This window comes from Macaca fascicularis, chromosome 9 (genome assembly GCF_037993035.2).
Source record: "Macaca fascicularis isolate 582-1 chromosome 9, T2T-MFA8v1.1".
In the NCBI taxonomy this organism is placed as follows: Eukaryota; Metazoa; Chordata; class Mammalia; order Primates; family Cercopithecidae; genus Macaca; species Macaca fascicularis.
Genome location: NC_088383.1, coordinates 114,877,077 through 114,896,310, shown reverse-complemented (window position 1 = coordinate 114,896,310; position 19,234 = coordinate 114,877,077).

The window sequence follows — 19,234 nt, the reverse complement described above, 5'->3', positions numbered from 1 at the left end:
CCTACAAGTGGAATTAATGAGCCAAAGCCTATGACTGTTGTTACAGTTTTTTTTTTAATATATTAAGAAATTACTTTATAAAAGTACTATAACAATTCAAAAGTTTGGATTCCCACTAAGTCAACACACTTGACCATCAGCAAAATTAAAAATCTCCTCTAGTTCCTGGAAACCTCAAAAACAGGGAATACAATTTTATTTTCATGTCCTAATGAAGTGCTAGAATTAGGTCTATCATGTATCACTTAATAGTTCTAAATGGAGGCTTATTCACTAACAGTGGGATGTGATTGATTGACTCAACACTTGACTCAACACCATGAGTTCAGCATTATAAAACATCAGAATTAGAGAGTGGTGCTTTAATGCATCATAGATATGGTGTTTTCTTAGGTTCTACACAAGTATACCCTGAGATAAAGACTTAGGTACAATTTGAGAGTAGATCCCAGGAAACTCAAGTAAATGGAGTGGGAAAAGTCTAACAGGTAACAGAGGGAGCCGATGAAAGGTGTGCTAATGAGTGAGTGACGCCTTGGGAACCACTAGTTGCCTTTTAAAATGTTCTACATAATTACCTGTCATAGAAGTTGGGAAAACTGAGTATTTTTCTATCACCTTTAATCAGGTTGTCCTGGGTGTGTCACATTCCAGTATTTTCAGGATGTTCTGTTCTCCTGGCATTGGAGAAATTTGTCAGACAGGGAAACAAAAATACAACCCTCTGTAGTGAGAGGCTGTTAAGGTGTTTAGGATGTGTCCACTGAAGCTATAAGTGAATTCAGAGGTGGCCAAGTGAATATGTAGCATCTGCTGCCCCTGGGAATGAGGACCTCTTGCTAATAGTGTTTAATCCAAAGGAAGAATGAAACGAAAAACTCAGGACTTTCCTCTAGGAATTTGCCAAGCCTACAGCAAGCTCTGGCCATTATACTATGATCGAAAGTATAAGAGCTATTATTATATTATAGACTTGGTATAAATGTGAATATATCAATTGGTCAGAAGACTTTGGAATAGGAGAATCTGGTAAACTGAATTTTCAAGTTAAACAAAAAAAATTTAAAATAAAAGTTAAATATCTGGTTTTAATACTTGATAAAAATAGTTTTCCACAGTCAGAGTTGTTTTACCTGTGTTTTTAAGTCAAATTTTTCATTTTGAAATAATTGCAGATTCATATGTAATCATAAAAATGTAGAAAGAGCCTATGTATCTTTTACCCAGTTTCCCCTAGTAATAACTTTTGCAAAACTATCATAGAGTATCAAAACCAGAATATCAAGAGTAATACAGTCAAGGCACAGCATTTCTATCACCACAAATATCCTTCCTGTTGCCCCTTTAAGCAACACCCACTTCACACTACCCTCTCCTCTTCCTTAACCCAAGGCAGGTTTACAAGGTTTACAAGGTTCTACAGCAATACCACTATCTAATTCGAGCATATTTTCATCACCCCAGAAAGAAATATCATACCCGTTAGCAGTCACTCTTCTTTCCTCCCTTTCCCCAGCATGTGGCAATCACTAATTCACTTTCTGTTTTGTTTCTATGGATTTGCCTATTACAAGGGACATACAATGTGTGCTCATTTGTATCCGGCTTCTTCATTTAGCATAATATCTTCAGCCATGTGGTAGTATGTGTTAGAATTTAGTTCCTTTATATAGCTGCATAATATTTCATTGTACAGATATACCACATTTAGTGTGTCCATTCATTAGTTGGTGGATATTTAGGTTGTTTTGGCTATTATGAAAAATGCTGCTCTGAACATTTGTGCACACGTTTTTGTGTGAATGTTTTCTTTTCTTGTTTGTTTTATCTGTTTTAAAAAGGACAATTCAATACATGTGAGTAAATAGTTTGATGTTTAGGACCTGAGAAATTATTGAGATTATCTTTCTGAGAATCAATTGTTTTAGTACACAGACCAGGTATGAAAAACCGTATGGAAGTTTGAGTTGAACATGAGTTAAGTGTAGGATATACCCTCAGGTTTTATAATTCCTTTAACAAATCGTTATTTATTGATATTTGTTAATGTTTTTAATAAGCAAAGTGTACAGATGTAAGTGAATATACACACGAAGTCATACTTTTTATGTTCTAGTTCTTTGAGATTTTTACATGACTGAGTTAATAACACACGGAAATGCTTGGAACTTGAACTGCTCTCTGAGCAAGAATCTAAAGATGAATTACAAAAGTTAGTAGAAATCATTTTAAAGAAATAGAGATTTTGGTTAAAGTAAAGCTAAACTAAAAATATTCAACATACTATTACAAAATAAAGATAATTCTGCCAGGCGCGGCGGCTCACGCCTGTAATCCCAACACTTTGGGAGGCCGAGGTGGGCGGATCACAAGGTCAGGAGATCGAGACCATCCTGGTTAACACAGTGAAACCCCGTCTCTATGAAAAATACAAAAAATTAGCTGGGCGTGGTGGCGGGCACCTGTAGTCCCAGCTACTCGGGAGGCTGAGGCAGGAGAATGGCGTGAACCCGGCAGGCAGAGCTTGCAGTGAGCCGAGATAGCGCCACTGCACTCCAGCCTGGGCGACAGAGTGAGACTCCGTCTCAAATAAATAAATAAATAAATAAATAAATAAATAAATAAAAAGATAATTCTGTTTAACATAAGCGAGATTGGTCTGAAAACAGCGAGAGAAAAATCATAATCACAAGAAAAAAGTTGGCTGTGTCTCTCCAAGCTCCACTGAAACAGAGAGAATTAGGTCAGCAATATTTGAGTATTATACTGCCATTTGAAAGGCTATCCCTGCTGTGCAGATGGACATATCAGGCTGTTTTTGTCTCACACCGTTAAGCCTAAAATCGTCTAATTCACTCTCTTTATTCTAATTCCATACTAATCAAGCAACCTTCTGATTATAATTTGGTTTCCCGCACTGGTCTGCCTACAGGGTGAAAATGTGCTGGCCATTCTAATGCGAGTATTCCAGGCCACAGGGTGACTGCATTTCTCACTGTAAGTTAATGAATCATCATCCTCATCTACATTATTCTTGTGAGACACAAGGCTTGTCTTGTGATGATGTGATCTGGTTTGTATGCCCAGAAGACTGAGGTCCACAGATAGCTTTTCACCACAGACGCTTCTCAGTGGGGCTTCTCAAGGTATCCCCATTGAGCCCCAGGTCCCAAACTCCAACATCACCCTTCACTGACCATTTCCTATTCAAACATCTGTTTGCTGTTGGTCATGACTATCAGGCTGAAAACGCCCACAGGTAAAACTTTTACTGTAAAAATTCAAAAGGTCTTCGTCTCTCATTACCATCTATTGCAGTACTTCTTTACTGATGAGACAGGAAAAAAAGAGGAGATTTTTAAAAAATTATTTCTGGACATCATTTCTGAAATCATTCGACAACTTCATACAAACTCAGTTCCCAAACTTCCTGAGAAGAGGAAAGGTCAGAGAGGGAGAGGACAAGAGACTATGTGGCAGCTCAGGGGAGTATGTGGGATCAGAGACCCTGGAATCTCGCTGCTTGGATTTTAATTCTGGCCTCACCACATGTGATCTTTACCAAGATACATGAGGTTTTCTATGCTGTAGTGTCCACATCTGTATTAATAAAATGGAGCATTGATAGCATCTGGCTTGTAGAGTTGTTATGAGCATTAAATTCAGTAAAAAGTTTTAGTTAAATGAACACATAGTGAGTCTTCGCACCTTTTTTTTTTTTTTTTAACTTATTGTACCTACCAAATATGTTAAACTGTTGGCTTAACCTTCCAAGATTTGACCTACCAGTTTTATAGGCCTTGAGTACCAATCTGCAACATTACTTTTCTGGGTGGCTGTTGTAAAGCAGTGTTAACTTTGCACCTCTGTTAAGCTCACATTAGAAGCCTCTTTGATTCATTCTCTGGGATTTCAGCTAACGCAAGGTTACGATGCGGAGGTAGAGGATTTACCTCTGTGCAGTGTTGTTGGACTGTACTCTCAGATCTGCCAAGGGGAGCTTTCTAACTTGGTCTTTATCTGAAACCCTAGTCTACGCTCCCAGATTCAGTGGAAGAATCAAAATGACAAGTAACGGCTGAATTTATTGACCTCTAAGATTCCTTCCAACTCTGGCCCCTAGGAGCCATGTCTGTTAACATCCATGCAATTTCTTTTCCCTCTTACTGGTCAGTGGTCTCAGATCAAGCTGAATCCATGTGCGAACCAGTGGGGATTCTTCCAGAGAATAAGAAACCTGATGGCCTGCTATTGCTCTGGATTATGATGTGGGTTCCCACAATTTTGGAACACAAAGACCTAAGGTTTGAATTAATGTTATGTAAGCATTTTATTTTCCTGTAGGCAAAAAAAAAAAAAAAGCTTGTGGTAATTTTTATCTTAATCTGTTGACAGTTGTTGCTACTGTCCTGCAGTGTAGACAACACCAGAAGTGGGCATGTTTAAAAAACAATAATTTCCATAGCATTTTCTGGACTTATTTGCATTACAATTTGGCAGCAACAATTATTCTATAGGTCTTAAACACAATAGATAGCCTACTTGGGCATTTTCCAAGTGATAGTGAAATGACTAAAAAGAGAAATTTTCTGTCTTCCCACATTCCTATACCTTGCTTATTGTCAGTAGAGTTGCTCCAGGTATAATCTCAAGTATTAAAATTGGAAGAATGTCAGTTTCACTAGCTGTTTGCCAGATTCAATGTGATGTAAAGTATTTTAAAATCTGCAGTGATGACTTTTTGTGTAATGCACTATTCTGTCTCATCTGAAGGAAACAATTACATTTTAGTGTTAGGTAGATAATTGTCTTTTTATGTTAACATGATTCAGACTTACGCACCTACCTTTGGAATTCAGAATATTACTTTTGTGTAGCAAAAGTGAACATCTTTAGGATTTCTTAATATAAAGGCAGCACTGGAAACTTCACTTTAAAAATATATGCAACATATGCTGGAAATATTGTGATAGAGATATTTACTCTTACTACTCAGTTTACAGAAAAGCAATATATTTGCTTCCCAAGTGCCTAGTTCTTACACTCAATGAACCTAAATCATTCTGTAACATTCACAGGAAATGAAAATTTATTTTTGGAAAAGCAGTAGATTAAAAGTAAAAAGAAGATGAGCCAGAAGGTGTTATCTCTTCATCCTGAGCATCTGTGTATCCAATGTCTTCCAAACTTCTGCCAAGTTCTTCTCAAATTTTGGGCCTTCCAGGTTGTCCTTCCTGCATAAATGGAAATAGTCTTGAGGATAAAATGTCTCAGCAATTCAGTTTCTATATTAAAAGCATAGTTTTTGTTTTTAAATCAGTGACTTCTGCAAACAGCACTGGAATACACCTGTGGTCCCCAAACTTCGTTCCAAATAGCAGCTTGTAAGTCTACCGTTAAAATAGAATCATTTTGTTAACCATTTTCTGTTTCCCATCAAAAACACAGGTCACTAGAGAGACCAAACCCTGCTATTAACATCTTGGTGACTTTATTAGTTTACTTAGCAACATTTATTGAGTATATATTATGTTCCAATCATTGAGCTGGGGGAGAATTGGCATTCCCAGTGAGTATGTGATGCCTCTACCTAAAAACATCCTGTTTATTTTGCCCATGTAGAAGAAAGATCCATATGCAAAGCTTCTATGCAGAAATGTACTCTGGTGTAGTGGCAGAGCAGGCCTTATTTAAATCCACTTCATGAACTGTTTTAACAACTGGCAGTTCCACAGTCTTACCTCCTTGTCTCCCTTGGTTCATTTATAAATAATTTGCATGCTGCTTCAGTTCTGTGTTTGGGGAGTAAACTGAAATCTATTTACCAAAATGATTAATATCCACTCCTACTCAGTGGTATATATAAAAAACTTATTTTTTGCGAATAACTCATTTACTTGAAAAATCGAGTATATTAAAAAAGGGTGAAAAGATCTGTTTTTGTTATCTGTGTTCCATGGATCTTTGAAGTAAAAGTAGAAAGGCTCTTGGGGATCCTCAATTCACCCCCCTTATACTACTCATGAGGGATGAAGGGACTGGGAGCTGACACCCCCAAGATCTCTTTCTATATCCTCAGACAGTTCCCTTGAGATGTGAAAATATTTCCTCCTTAGATTGTTCAATCCCTGATTTTAGCAAAGAAGAAAACAAACAAACAAAAAACAAGGATGTCAAACTATAACAGAATGCCATTTTTCCTTGGGTGTAGTTCATTAGAAAAGATGCATAGCCCAAAATATCATAAATTTAGAGTGTAAAAATGACTAACATTTACACTGTTAATTATTTGTTTTGTGTGTCTACTTTGTGGACTGACTGGGTTAGTTCCTCTTTTTCTTCAGTGATAAGGAATTCCGCAAGTACAATTCTGATATTCTTTAAGTTTTTTCCTACCTTAAGTGGTGCGTTTAGCCTTTGTACTAATGAAAAAAAAAAAAATAATGTTCTTGGGATCTGGGTCCTGCCTGTTCTACCGCTGACTTGCTGTGTGATCCTAGGTACGTTATTTGTCCTCTCTGGGCCTCAGTTTTCTCTTTAGTATAAAGAGTGACAGGCAATGGCCAATGGCTTCTACAATCCCTTTCATCTTAGACAGTCCAGGATTGGGATACCGTGACACCAAGCCCCTTCCTTGGTTGTCTGGCACAGTGCTGCCATGTATCATCTCAGGAACTTTCATTTATTTCCCTTTGTGTCCAAACACCAGAAAGACTTTCTGAGTTGCTTGGTAAGGTCAACTCTCTGGAAAAAGGAGTTTAACCTGTTATTTTGCCCCCAGGTATAACACTGTCAATTTGTTTTTAAAAATAAAATTTGGATGTTATTTTTATCCTGCTTTAAAACATTTTTTTTTTTTGAGATGGAGTCTCTGTCACCCAGCCTGGTGTGCAGTGGCACAATCTTGGCTCACGGCAAGCTCTGCCTCCTGGGTTCACACCATTCTCCTGCTTTAGCCTCCCAAGTGGCTGGGATTACAGGTGCCCGCCACCATGCCTGGCTAATTTTTTGTATTTTTCTTTTTCTTTTTTTTTTTTTTGTAGAGGCAGGGTTTCACCATGTTAGCCAGGATGGTCTTGATCTCCTGACCTCGTGATCCACCCACCTCAGCCTCCCAAATTTCTGGGATTACAGGTGTGAGCCACTGCACCTGGCCCTTTAAAAGATTTTTGAGAACTCCTTAACAAGGCCCCTAAGCCCACAGAATGTCATTCTTGAGTACCTTTCTCTACTCATTTCTCACCACTTCCTCCTTTCCTTTCATGCTCTAGGCATAATTAAATGTTCTCAACTCCCATATCAACACTAACATGCTGCCTTCTGCCTTATCCCAGCAAACCTCTTGTCCTCTGTGATTGGCCTGACTCCTACTGATCATCCACATTGTAGCTTCAGTGTTGCTTCTGGGACATATTTCCCGAATACCTAACACTGCAGAGACAGGTCCTGGTGCTCATTGTAGGTGCCCCCACAGCTCCCTGGATCACTTTCTAATATTTTTTACCCATTATTTCAAATATCACTTGTATTTTTTCCACTTCCATTTTATTTTCTGTTGCATGCTGTAGTTCTAATTATAGGGCAGGATGTAGAACAGGCACTCAGTAAATATTTGCAGCATAAATGAATAAAGAAAAGAACAAATGGAATTAGAAAGAAACTTATAATGCTTAAGAGTTCAAAAGGTATCTCTCTCCATCTTCCAACTAGCCAAGGTGTTCTTCAGCCTTCCCTAGGCTAAACTTTGTCCACTGGATCAATAGCAGGTTATCAACAAAGACAAGAACACGATCTTCAGAATGACCCAGATCATCTTCTTGGGTAGCCCTTTTTGGACATCTCTATGAAATTCTGCAGGTATTGTGCCATTCTCCTGCTTCAATACCCTGATTGTCTCCCTATTTCCAATTATTTCTATTCACAATTTTTCCTCTGGCTGGTATGAAATATCTTTCATGATCACAACCCATGCAGCCTATTTAATATCCTTTTCCTTTTCCTCCGCAGTTGGTACTATATACTCCAAATATTGGGACATCTCACTGTCACATCCCCATGTTCATCTTAAGCATGGTTTTTCTACTTGAGATGTTCCCATTTCCTTCCAGAAATCCTAACCCTACTTACTCCTCAAGGAGCATTGTGAGCTTCTGTTACATCATTTGAATTGTGCAGCTTACCGGACTCACCAGTTGGCATTGAGGGAACCTCTACATCTGGCGGGGAGTGGGGGGGGTCTCAATTTACCTTTGTCCAAGTTCAATCCAGAGAAAGGTTTTGTGGTACTCAGGTTAGGTTTTTAAAAACGTAATTTTTTGCCAAAGTTCAAAAAACAAGAGGGCGTGCACTAAAATAAGAATTTATTGGGCATCTCTTGTAAAATATCAGGAGAGCTAGCAATAGCAGGTTGCCAGAGGCTAAACTTTCATAGAGCAACATTTGATGCTGAATTGCACCCTTCCCCTCAAATGGGCCATGACCTATCGAGTTGCCATCATCTCACCTAATCCAAGTATGTTACTTGCTAGGCCCCACATGCATTTGAGTTTGAAGACCCTGTTTTCCCTTTCCCAGTTCGGGAAAGGCATAAGACAATTACTCCCTGAATGAGGAGCAGTGCTCACTATGCACACATAAATTTATCTTTTGACTGATTTTTTTCTCTTAACATTATTCAGGTAACATGAGTACTGAAAGAATTCATTGTCTCCATCTTCCTTGTACAGAATGTTCACAGATTCTTGGTGGCCACTGAGATAACAGGGAGGTGCAGACAGAGAGAGATTTCAAATGCTTCAAGCTATTGCTTAACAACATACACTCCTTTAAAAATACAGAAATTCATAAAAATGCCAACTGTTGGAAATTCAGTTTTCTTTTATAAATCATTCTCTCTCTCTTTTTTTGGCAGCTGAAAGCTGACACACATAATTATTTCCTGTAAGATACTGAAGAAAAAAAAGCCCAGGAGATATTGTCGAGGCTGTTTCTGGGGTGGGATCGGGGAATAGGAGATGAGTAAGTAATGAAGACTTTCCTGCATAATAGCAAAATTGTTATTCATACTGTATGACAATTATTAGTTATTAGTTACTTACATTTTCTCAAAACACAATACCATTCTAATTCATCTGTGCCCAATTTAGAGAGTAGCTCTAACTTCTTCCATAATATTATTGCTGTAATTTTTTGTGAATACCTCCTAGACCATTCAGTGGACAGCAAACAGTGGCCAGCTCAGGAGACACTGACAAGGACAGAGAAGCCACAAAAGATTTACACTGGAAAGCAAGATTTAGTTTATTCTAGAGGTGCCCAGAATCAGGAAAATAGATAGAAATTGAGAAGTTGGAGATTTAGACTTAATATATTAAAGCATTTTAAACTACATCAAGTAATCTGAAAATAGTCTAGGCTTTCTTGAGAGTTGATGAGTTACCTGTCAAAAGAGATGTTCTAGAAGACATGGGGGCAGGGGGGTGGGACAGAGATGGATGAGGAAAAATTACATTTTTATTTTTATTTTTTTAAGACAGAGTCTTGCTCTGTCACTCAGGCTGGAGTTCAATGATGCGATCTCGGCTCACTGCAACCTCTGCCTCCTGGGTTCAAGTGATACTCCTGCCTCAGCCTCCCAAGTAGGTGGGATTACAGGCACCCGCCACTACGCCCAGCTAATTTTTGTATTTTTAATAGAGACGGAGTTTCACCATGTTGGTCAGGCTGGTCTCAAACTCCCAACCTCAGGTGATCTGCCCGCCTCAGCCTCCCAAAGTGCTGGGACTACAGGTGTGAGGCATGGTGTGTGGCCGATGAGAAATTACTTAATGGGGACAGTGTACTTTTTTTCTGGTTATGGATACCCTGAAAGTCTGACTTCACTGCTAGGCAATCTACACATGTAACAAAATTGTACCTGTACACCACAGATTTATAGAAAACAAAATACATAAATCTATGTTTAAGAAAAGAATACATTGGATTGCCATCTGTAGGTAGTAGGTACTGAAACACCTTCTGTAGGTTGGTTCATAACCTCTCAGGTCACAGGTCACTTCTAGCCTAGCTACATAAGGCAATTTTATGCCTCTCAAACTCTAAAAAGAAATCCGTTCATATTTATTAAAATTTTAATGATGGTTTATACTAGTTGTTAGAGTTATGAGTCCTTTTAAATTTCTTCTTTAGAACCTTCTGAATATTCTAAAAATGAGCACACATAATTTCTCAAACAGAAAAAATAACAAGTTTCAAAGAGAAAGTATTTCCTTTGGGTTGCCTAAGGAAGCCAGCACTGCTACTTGAACTTAGACTATCAAACATACAACTTTGAATCTTTGCAATAGCTAGGTATTGCATAAGAATAGCTGCGCTATAATGGAGCTTCAAAACCTCTAATTTAAAGACCACCTTCTCCATAAAGTGTGTCCTGGTTATCTCAAGAGGGCAGGATCTCTTCCTCCAGAATTCCTTATAGCTAGCATCTATGTAACTACTTACGGCCTGAAATTAATTGTTATCCTCTCTTGTGTGCTTATTCTGCTTACCCAACTAGGCTGTAAACCTTGAGAAAGTCAAGTGTCCCGTGGCAGCAATTAGCAGAGTATTTAGGGGACTTGTAGATATATAATTTAAATGCCTCCAGAGTGTCCATTTTCAAACAAAGATAACCAGGTCTCTCTGACAGGTTTATTTTTGTTCTTCTTTATAATATTATAGATTTCATTCCATTACAAAAAATAACTAAAAATAAATACATTGAAAACATATGCATGAAGTTTTGCACAGATATAATTATAGGGTTTTTCACAAACAAAGAATATTTGATGTATGTGTGTCTATGTGTGTGTGAGTATTCCCTCAATACACGGGGAAATTATGGTGCATTACCTCACACACTAATCAGAAAGTTATTTGCATTGGGTTTTAGAGTGGAATATATTTCTTTATAATATTCTCTTGCCATTCTCAAGCTAAACTACTTGTCTTTGTTTGAGATAATGTTCTCCCATCCTTGCTATTCTTATTATCATTTTCACTTTTCCTAAGCACAAACAAACAAATGAGAAGAGAGGACAGGAGACATACTTCAAGTGTATATTGTAGATCAGGGCTGTTAACTATTCTCAAACACATTAATATATATTCTCATTGTGGAGAAAAGTACAAATTTAAGAGATGTCTTGTGAAATTATGCTTGGGAGCATAGTTATAGTCAAAGAACACTTAGAAATGTCACTAATTTAATTTCCATTAAAATATCTTTTTCCAAAATACTGTACTTTAAACAGATGAGTTTTGTGTGCTAAACCAGGGTAATGCTGATATTGGTCATTTTTGGTGTGTTTCTGTTTTCATGATGATAATTATCTCTGGATAAAACATATTAAGCCAATCAAGCTCATCCAATTTTTCTTTTGAAGAAATAGTAAACCAACTATTTTTGGTGCAGCTCAATGTAGGCAATTTTCAACCCACCCTACAGTGGCTGTTAGATAATAATTGATCAATGTGAGGTACAAAAGCATGGTTCTGTTGCCTCAAAGCTTGACAAATTCCATGGTGTGATTTACATGTTGGTGCTTCTCAAGGGAGCAGCGTGAGGATAGACCTCATCTGAATCCATGTGTTTGCTGCTCTTTTCTCTTCTCTAATCGGCTTCTTGCACTCACAGATTTCTCCATGGAACACTCCTTTGACAAATGGCTTGCACACAAATCCCTCTCTCTGGCTCTTCTTTTCAGGAATAAAACCTAAGACAAATAACCTTAAAATTAGAGTGAAGGAAATAAATTATGTGCTTTGACAATAAGTGTTTGAAAATAATACTTATAGTAGGTAAGTGATATAGTTTGAATGTGTGTCCCCACCAAATCTCATGTTGAAACATAATCCCCAATATTGGAGATGGGACCTGGTGGGAGGTGTTCAGATTATGAGGGCGGATTCCTCATGAACGGCTTGGACCATCCCCTTGGTGATAAATGAGCTCTCTCTGTCTTTGTTCTCAGGAGATCTGGTGGTTTAAAAACGTGTGGCACCTCTCCCTCTCACTCTCTCTTGTTTGCTCTTTTTCTTGGCATGTGACGTGCCTGTTCCCCCTTTGCCTTCTGCCATGATTAGAAGCTTCCTAATACTGCTGTGCTTCCTGTGTAGTCTACAGAACCCTGAGCCAGTTAAACTTCTTTCCTTATAAATTACCCAGTCTCATGTATTTATTTATAGCAGTGCAAGAATGGCCTAATACAATAAGAATGTCTGGGATGGCCAAAATAGAGAAGTGACAGAGGTTTTGACTTTAGAGCAGTGGTTCCCAACTGGGAGAAATTTACCCAACGCAAGGCATTTGGCAACATCTGGAGACATTTTGGTTGTGATGAGCCTGGGGATGGAAGTAGATGCTAGCAAGCATCTAGTGCATCGAAGTGAGGGATGCTACTAAGCATTCTGCAATGCACAGGACATCCACCTACAGCAAAAAGTTACCAGGCTCAAAATGTCCATAGCACTGCTGCTGAGAAACACTGCTGCAGACCCAGCATCCTTGCTAATTCTTTGCATGTGTGTGAATGTGCCATATACGGTCCTTTAGTCACACTACATTGACCCCACTTCAGATTTAAAGGGAGTTTATCCACTTTTGTGCCTCTGACTTCATAGAATTTTATGAAAGACATATGCAATTTAGAGGTCAAAAAAATCTACCCAGCTGGGCGCGGTGGCTCACGCCTCTAATCCCAGCACTTTGGGAGGCTGAGGCGGGCGGATCACCTGAGGGCAGGAGTTTGAGACGAGCCTGACCAACACGGAGAAACCTCGTCTCTACTAAAAATACAAAATTAGCTGGGCATGGTGACTCGTGCCTGTAATCCCAGCTACTCGGGAGGCTGAGGCAGGAGAATCAGTTGAACCCGGAAGGAGGAGGTTGCGATGAGCTGAGATCGCGCCATTGCACTCCAGCCTGGGCAACAAAAGTGAAACTCTGTCTCAAAAAAATCTACCCAGACATAGGTTGGAATGCATTCAGAAAACAGCTATAGAGAATACTTGATGGACCAAATCAAACTTTTCTTTTTGAGAAACTAAACTTTCCTTTTTGATATTTAATTTTCTTCAGTGAGGTAATTGCCCCTTTCTTCTCACTCTGCACCTCCAATGCCTAGCACCATTCTTGTTTGAGAAAAGGACCAACTCAGATCTAGCTTGATTTGTGTCATGTACCTGCAAAGCAATTAACTGGGGTAAATTTTGTTTTGTTTTATTGTATTTTTTAGATTTTTCTGACACAATGAAGTTAGAATGTTTTGTTCTGAATGCATTTGTGTATCATATCTGTGTAAATATATGTGTGTGTGTACATATGAATATGCATACTCATATGTCTATGCCATTCTATAATAATTATTCATATTAATATCCTCAAAGAATATGAATCCTTCTTTAGGGAAAAAAAGTAAAATTAAGTATGAAATTCTATTTGGGAACTCTAGAACTGGTGCATCTGTTATGAACATCCTTGGTAATCTCAGGTATTCTAACCACACACCCAAAAACAACAGTGAATATGATTTCTGCTACCTTATTTCTTTTCTGGGACAATACACAGTCTCACTGTGTTTGAAATATATCACTCAAATCATCCTATGTGCAGGGGCATTTTGAGTTGGCTGACTCCCTTTTGTGTTGTTTCTGAATCCATCCGGTGCTCCAGTGCAATGGATTTCCAAAGATTATATGACAGAAGTAGAGCTATTAGACCAGTGGCTGACAGCCCCCGTCTAGCTCATCATGGGGTCAAATGGAATTCAGGAGGGGGCTGGCACACAGGAAGTGGGGCACTGCAGTGGCAACTTAGGCAAATTTGATCTGTGAAAATTCAGGTTTATGCAAATGCTAAATCGATTATTGAAAATAATTCTTCACTTTGTAGATTTAATGATAGAGTTTCTTTAAATTGCATTACTCCAAGAATATTTACAATATAACTTAATTTTCAACAAAAAAATTATACAGAATGTTCCAGGAAATGGTTCTTTTCAGCACTAAAATTATAAATCACAGGCAGTGTTAGGAGAGATCTTATTGATTACACAGCTTAAATTCTAACATTTTAGCTCTGAGGAGAAGTTCTTTAAGAAGGATGATGTCCAGTATTTGAGATATCATGGAAACTGACTGGAAAGTTTCTGCTTTATAAATAAGGGACCATATACCTAGAGGGGCTTGGCCTGGGCTAATGATGACTTTTCTGCACAGAGTATTTCTTTTTCTTTTTTTCTTTTTTTTTTTTGGAGAATTTCCACAGGTACTGTCCAATCTGGGAATCACAACTCCCTAACGACTCTTACAACTCCTAAGTCTGTTACTAGCCTCAATACCAAAATTATCAGCCTTTCTAGGGAGATAATCTATCAACCTGATGGTTCAATAAATGCTTGTTAAATTGCATTGAACCAGGTTTGTTCACCCATCCATCCCACTGTGATAGACTCTGGGGATACCATGGCAAAAACATACAGAGAAGTTTAAGTAGACCAGCTACTCTCTGATGGGTAATTGTGGCACAATTCTAAGACAAAGACTGAGAAAGGCCTTAGCACTTCAAAACACTTTCCTCATCTGCTCTCTGAAGCTTGAAGTTCTTTAAATAGTAATGGGCATCTTTAGGAGGAAATGTATTCTATGGAAAGCAAAGTTGCTTAAGCATTTAACTGAAATAGAGAGTGAAAAGTGATTCAAGTATTAGGCAAAAGTGCTAGGTTAGATGTCCATTGTCCTGGACCTCAAGGGTACTTGTCTTCCCTACAGCTCTTCCTCCCTCTTTCTAGTAACAGACACAGGCTGCTTGGTGATAGGGGCTGGCCAGAACCTCCTCTGAGTAAGTGGATTATCTCTACACCTTGACTACGTTTATTTATCCAAGGATGGACTCATGACCTATATTGGGCCAGTAAAGGCATTTCCTAAGATTTTTAAACTGGGATCTGGGATTTTCTCAGAGGCCAGAACTGCCAGTGACCCTACTTCTTGCCAAAAGTAGGAAACAGAGCTGCAAGTCAGCCTTGAAAGAAGGAGCCTTCATGCATGATAATGTCTATATCCAGAAAGAATTAAGGATGGTTAAGTGGTTAAAAATGCAGGTTTTAGAGTCAGATGCCGAAGGTCAACCCTATAGCTTCCCATTAATTCTGTGACCGTAATAAAGTTATGTGTTTTCTTTTTAGCTCAGTTTCACCTTCAGTAATGTGGGAATAACAGTGTCTTATCCCATAGGGCTGTAGCAGATTAAAGATATCTCAAAAGCTTTGATATTCCTCCCATGGAGAATTGGGGTCTATGCCTCCTCTTCTTGAGTCTTGGAGGGCACTGTGACTGCTTTAGAATACAGGTTCTTCTGGCCCAGGCCTGAAGAATCTGGCACTTTTGCTTTCTCTCTTGTAAGACCCCTTTTCATATCACTGAGGCACCTTGTAAAAAGTCTATACTCTACTGGAGGGACAAGGGAGAGGTTCTGAAACCACATGGAGAATGAAAGAACCAGTCTTCCAGCCGAGCCCAGCATTCTAGTCATTCCCACACATGTGCTATGGATGTGAGAGGAACCATCTTGGATAGTCTAGACCTGCCCAGCCTCAGTGGAATAGCAACAAGTGACTTATGCCAATGCTGTATGGCATATATAGTGTAGTGCCACACCTGCATGAATTTCTGACCTACACATTCTTGAGATATGATAAAGTGGCTGTTGCTTCAAGTTACCAAGATGACTCAACAGAGTTGTTTTAAGATGAAATAAGTTAAAATAAAGTTCTGTAAATAGTGGCCTGCCAATAGCAATGTTTGATAAACTAGTTATCATTGTTGCCCTGGTTCTGATCATTCCCAAAATTTCATTGTTTCACTCCTTATTCAATACTGAGCAACCCCACTATTGTATTGTGTTAGGCCATTCTTGTATTGCTACAAAGGAATACCCGACATTAGATAATTTATAAAGAAGACAGGTTTAATTGGTCCTGCAGGCTACACAGGAGCATAACACTGGCATCTGCTCAGCTTCTGCTGAGGCTTCAGAAAGTTTAATATCATGGCAGAAGACAAAGTGGAAGCAGGCATCTCACATGGCGAGAACAGGAGCAAGAGAGAGTGGCGTGGGAGGTGCCACACACCTAAACAACCAGATCTCGTAGGTACTCACTATTGCAAAGACAGAACCCGGCTGTGAAACATTGGCCTCTATGATCAAAATACCTCCCACTAGTCCCCAACTTCAACACTGGGGATTACATTTCAACATGAGATTTATGTGAGGACAAATATCCAAACTATATCACTAATAAATTCCTAAGTTTCCTTTTAATCTCTTTAGAGTCAGGGTGCTGCCACTTGTCTTAAACTGGGTTCAGCTTCATGCTAATATGATGTTTAAGATACGTATCAACCCTGAGATTCTAACTCTACATGGATGGTCTATAACACAAGTCACACAAATCTGTGTGACGTGTTACAGAATTTTCTCCTTCATCTTTGTTGTGTCTTTTTAAATCTGTCATTTTTTTATGATGTGCCACCAATCTGTAACCTCGTAAAGGAAACTTTTTTTTTTGAGAGGGAGTCTCGCTCTGTTGCCTAGGCTGGAGTACAGTGGCGCAATCTTGGCTTACTGCGTCCTCCGCCTCCCAGGTTTAAGCAAGTCTCCTGCCTCAGTCTCTCTAGTAGCTGAGATTACAGGCACCTGAAACCATGTTGGGCTAATTTTTGTATTTTTAGTAGTGGTGGGGTTTCACCATGTTGGCCAGGCTGGTCTTGAACTCCTGACCTCAGGTGATCCACCTGCCTCAGCCTCCCAAAGTGTTGGGATTACAGGTGTGAGCCACTGCGTTTGGCCCAAAAAGAAACGTTTTACATCCAAAACTTACATAGGCACAAGTTCTGCCTTTTGCCTTTTTTACCACTAGTATATAATTTGTAGAGAGTAGTACTCTCCATGTTAGCAAACATAGCAGTGAAGAATTCACTGCTTATGGTCCTGTGCACTGAAGCAATAAAATAGAGAAATGAAGAGAGAGATGGAGAGACAAGAAAAATCAGCTCAAGAGAGAACTAGTAGTGGTGATGGAGATAAGCTGACAGAACCAAATAGATGTCCACGAGTTTGTGAGGAAGCTAACTGGAGTGGGTACATAAGTGTGTATTAACAAATCCAGATGCTGTATCCAAACTTAAGCCTTATTTGCAAAGAGAAGTAGGAATGGGGGAGCTTTTTTCCAATATTTTTGGAAAATTTAGATGCCATGTGTTTCTGAGTTTTTGAAAAACATTTTCCTAAAAGTGCATCAACCTGTTTGCTTTTGGTTGCTCTCTTTTTTAAAAGTCACTCTGAGAGATTTGGGGAAGGGGCATCTAAATTGCTCAGACTCTGATTTGGGGATTTGGGAGTCTGGGACAAAATTAAAGGTGATTCTGGTTAAGGGATCAGCAGAAAACACATATACACCTTTTTTTCCTATGTTCGCAGCCATCCAGACCCACAGGAAATGGGCATTCTTGCTGAAAGTCATGAAAGTAACTGATTATCTGCTAAGTGGAACTCCAGGCAGCATGTTCATCCTTACATCTTACAGAGGAGGCGACTTTGCCGTCCAATTAGTCCTATTACCTTCTCACTGGATCACAAAGGCATTTATGGGAACAAGTCATTTTTTAAAGGAAGAGAGAAGTGCATTCAACATGAATAGTTGTCTAATAGCATCATTTCCCCATTTCTCCTTCCCAAAAAAGAACCCCAGGTAGCCTTTGTGCCTGGAGGTGGGGTGGGTTATTTCATTCACAGTTCCAAAGATAGGGCTGACTGGCCTGGGCGGGAGCCGGAGGAGTGGGATGGGGGTGGGGAGGTAATACGCTCAAACAGTGCGTGGTCTGGAATTGGGCGTTTTATTAGATCTAATAGGCTGATCACTTACTCTGTAATTGGGAGAATTTTTTTGCTCTGAATTTTTGGCTGCTTGATGTGAATGAAGAAACAGCTAGGACAATTGTTATAGGCAGCCATCTGTCCATAAGTGCAACCAGACTGAGGATTAAGCCAATGCAGTAACTGGCAGAACAGGCCCCTGCTAACACTACTGAGCTGTGAGATTGACGTACCTGAATCCTGCCCTAATACAGAACTTATACTTTACAATTCATTTCCTAATCTTTAAGGTGGTTAGAGAAGGCTTTCCTGATACTGATAGAAAAATCTTCTTAAATTGAAAAAGAAATGATATTTGAATACTAAGAACTCATTCCTTATTTTCTGCAACTAAATTTTAATATGGGGAAGAGAAAGTGAAAGAACATATGAGGACCCAAGATGACAGATGAGAGGTCTGGGAAAGGAGGGTTGAAAGGTCACAGAAAGTAGAAACTGGCAGAGCTCAAAGAAAAGCTTATTGAATTCACAATTTCTGCATGAGTTATTGTTTGTTTTTTGTTTTTGTTTTTGTTTTTGTTTTGATGGAGTCTCACTCTGTTGCCCAGGTTGGAATGCAATGGCGTGATCTCGGCTCACTACAACCTCCGCATCCCGGGTTCAAGTTATTCTCCTGCCTCAGCCTCTCGAGTAGCTTGGACTACAGGCATGTGGCACCATGCCCAGCTAATTTTTGTATTTAGCAGAGACGGGGTTTCACCATGTTGGTCAGGCTGGTCTTGTTCTCCTGACCTCACGATCTGCCTGCCTCAGCCTCCCAATGTGCTGGGATTACAGGCATGAGTCACCATGCCCAGTCCATGAGCTGTTTTAAACATAGCTAACTCTAGACTAGAGGGCCGCTTCTCTATATATATATAGAGAGAGAATATAATGGTTTAAAACATATATGTAGATTACATATACATATATTATGTATATGTTTTAAATCTCTACCATGTACTAAAAAGAAATACAAAAATTAACAAGATAAACATTTCACCAAGATAAACATTCATTTAGAAATTCACAATATTAAAAAATCTATAATAATATTTAAATCTGTAATAGCTCCTTAGAATTGTATTACCTCATCTAATTCTTAGAATAACCCTGTGGGAATGTGCGTATTTCTCCATTTTATAGGAAGGAATCAAAGACTCAAGTTGCCATAGCCATATAATAAGCAAGTTGTGAAACTAGGGTTTCTATCTCAGTCTACCTGATTCTTACAAATCCAACCTCATTTCTTACACAGTACTATCCTCCTTGGAGAATAGG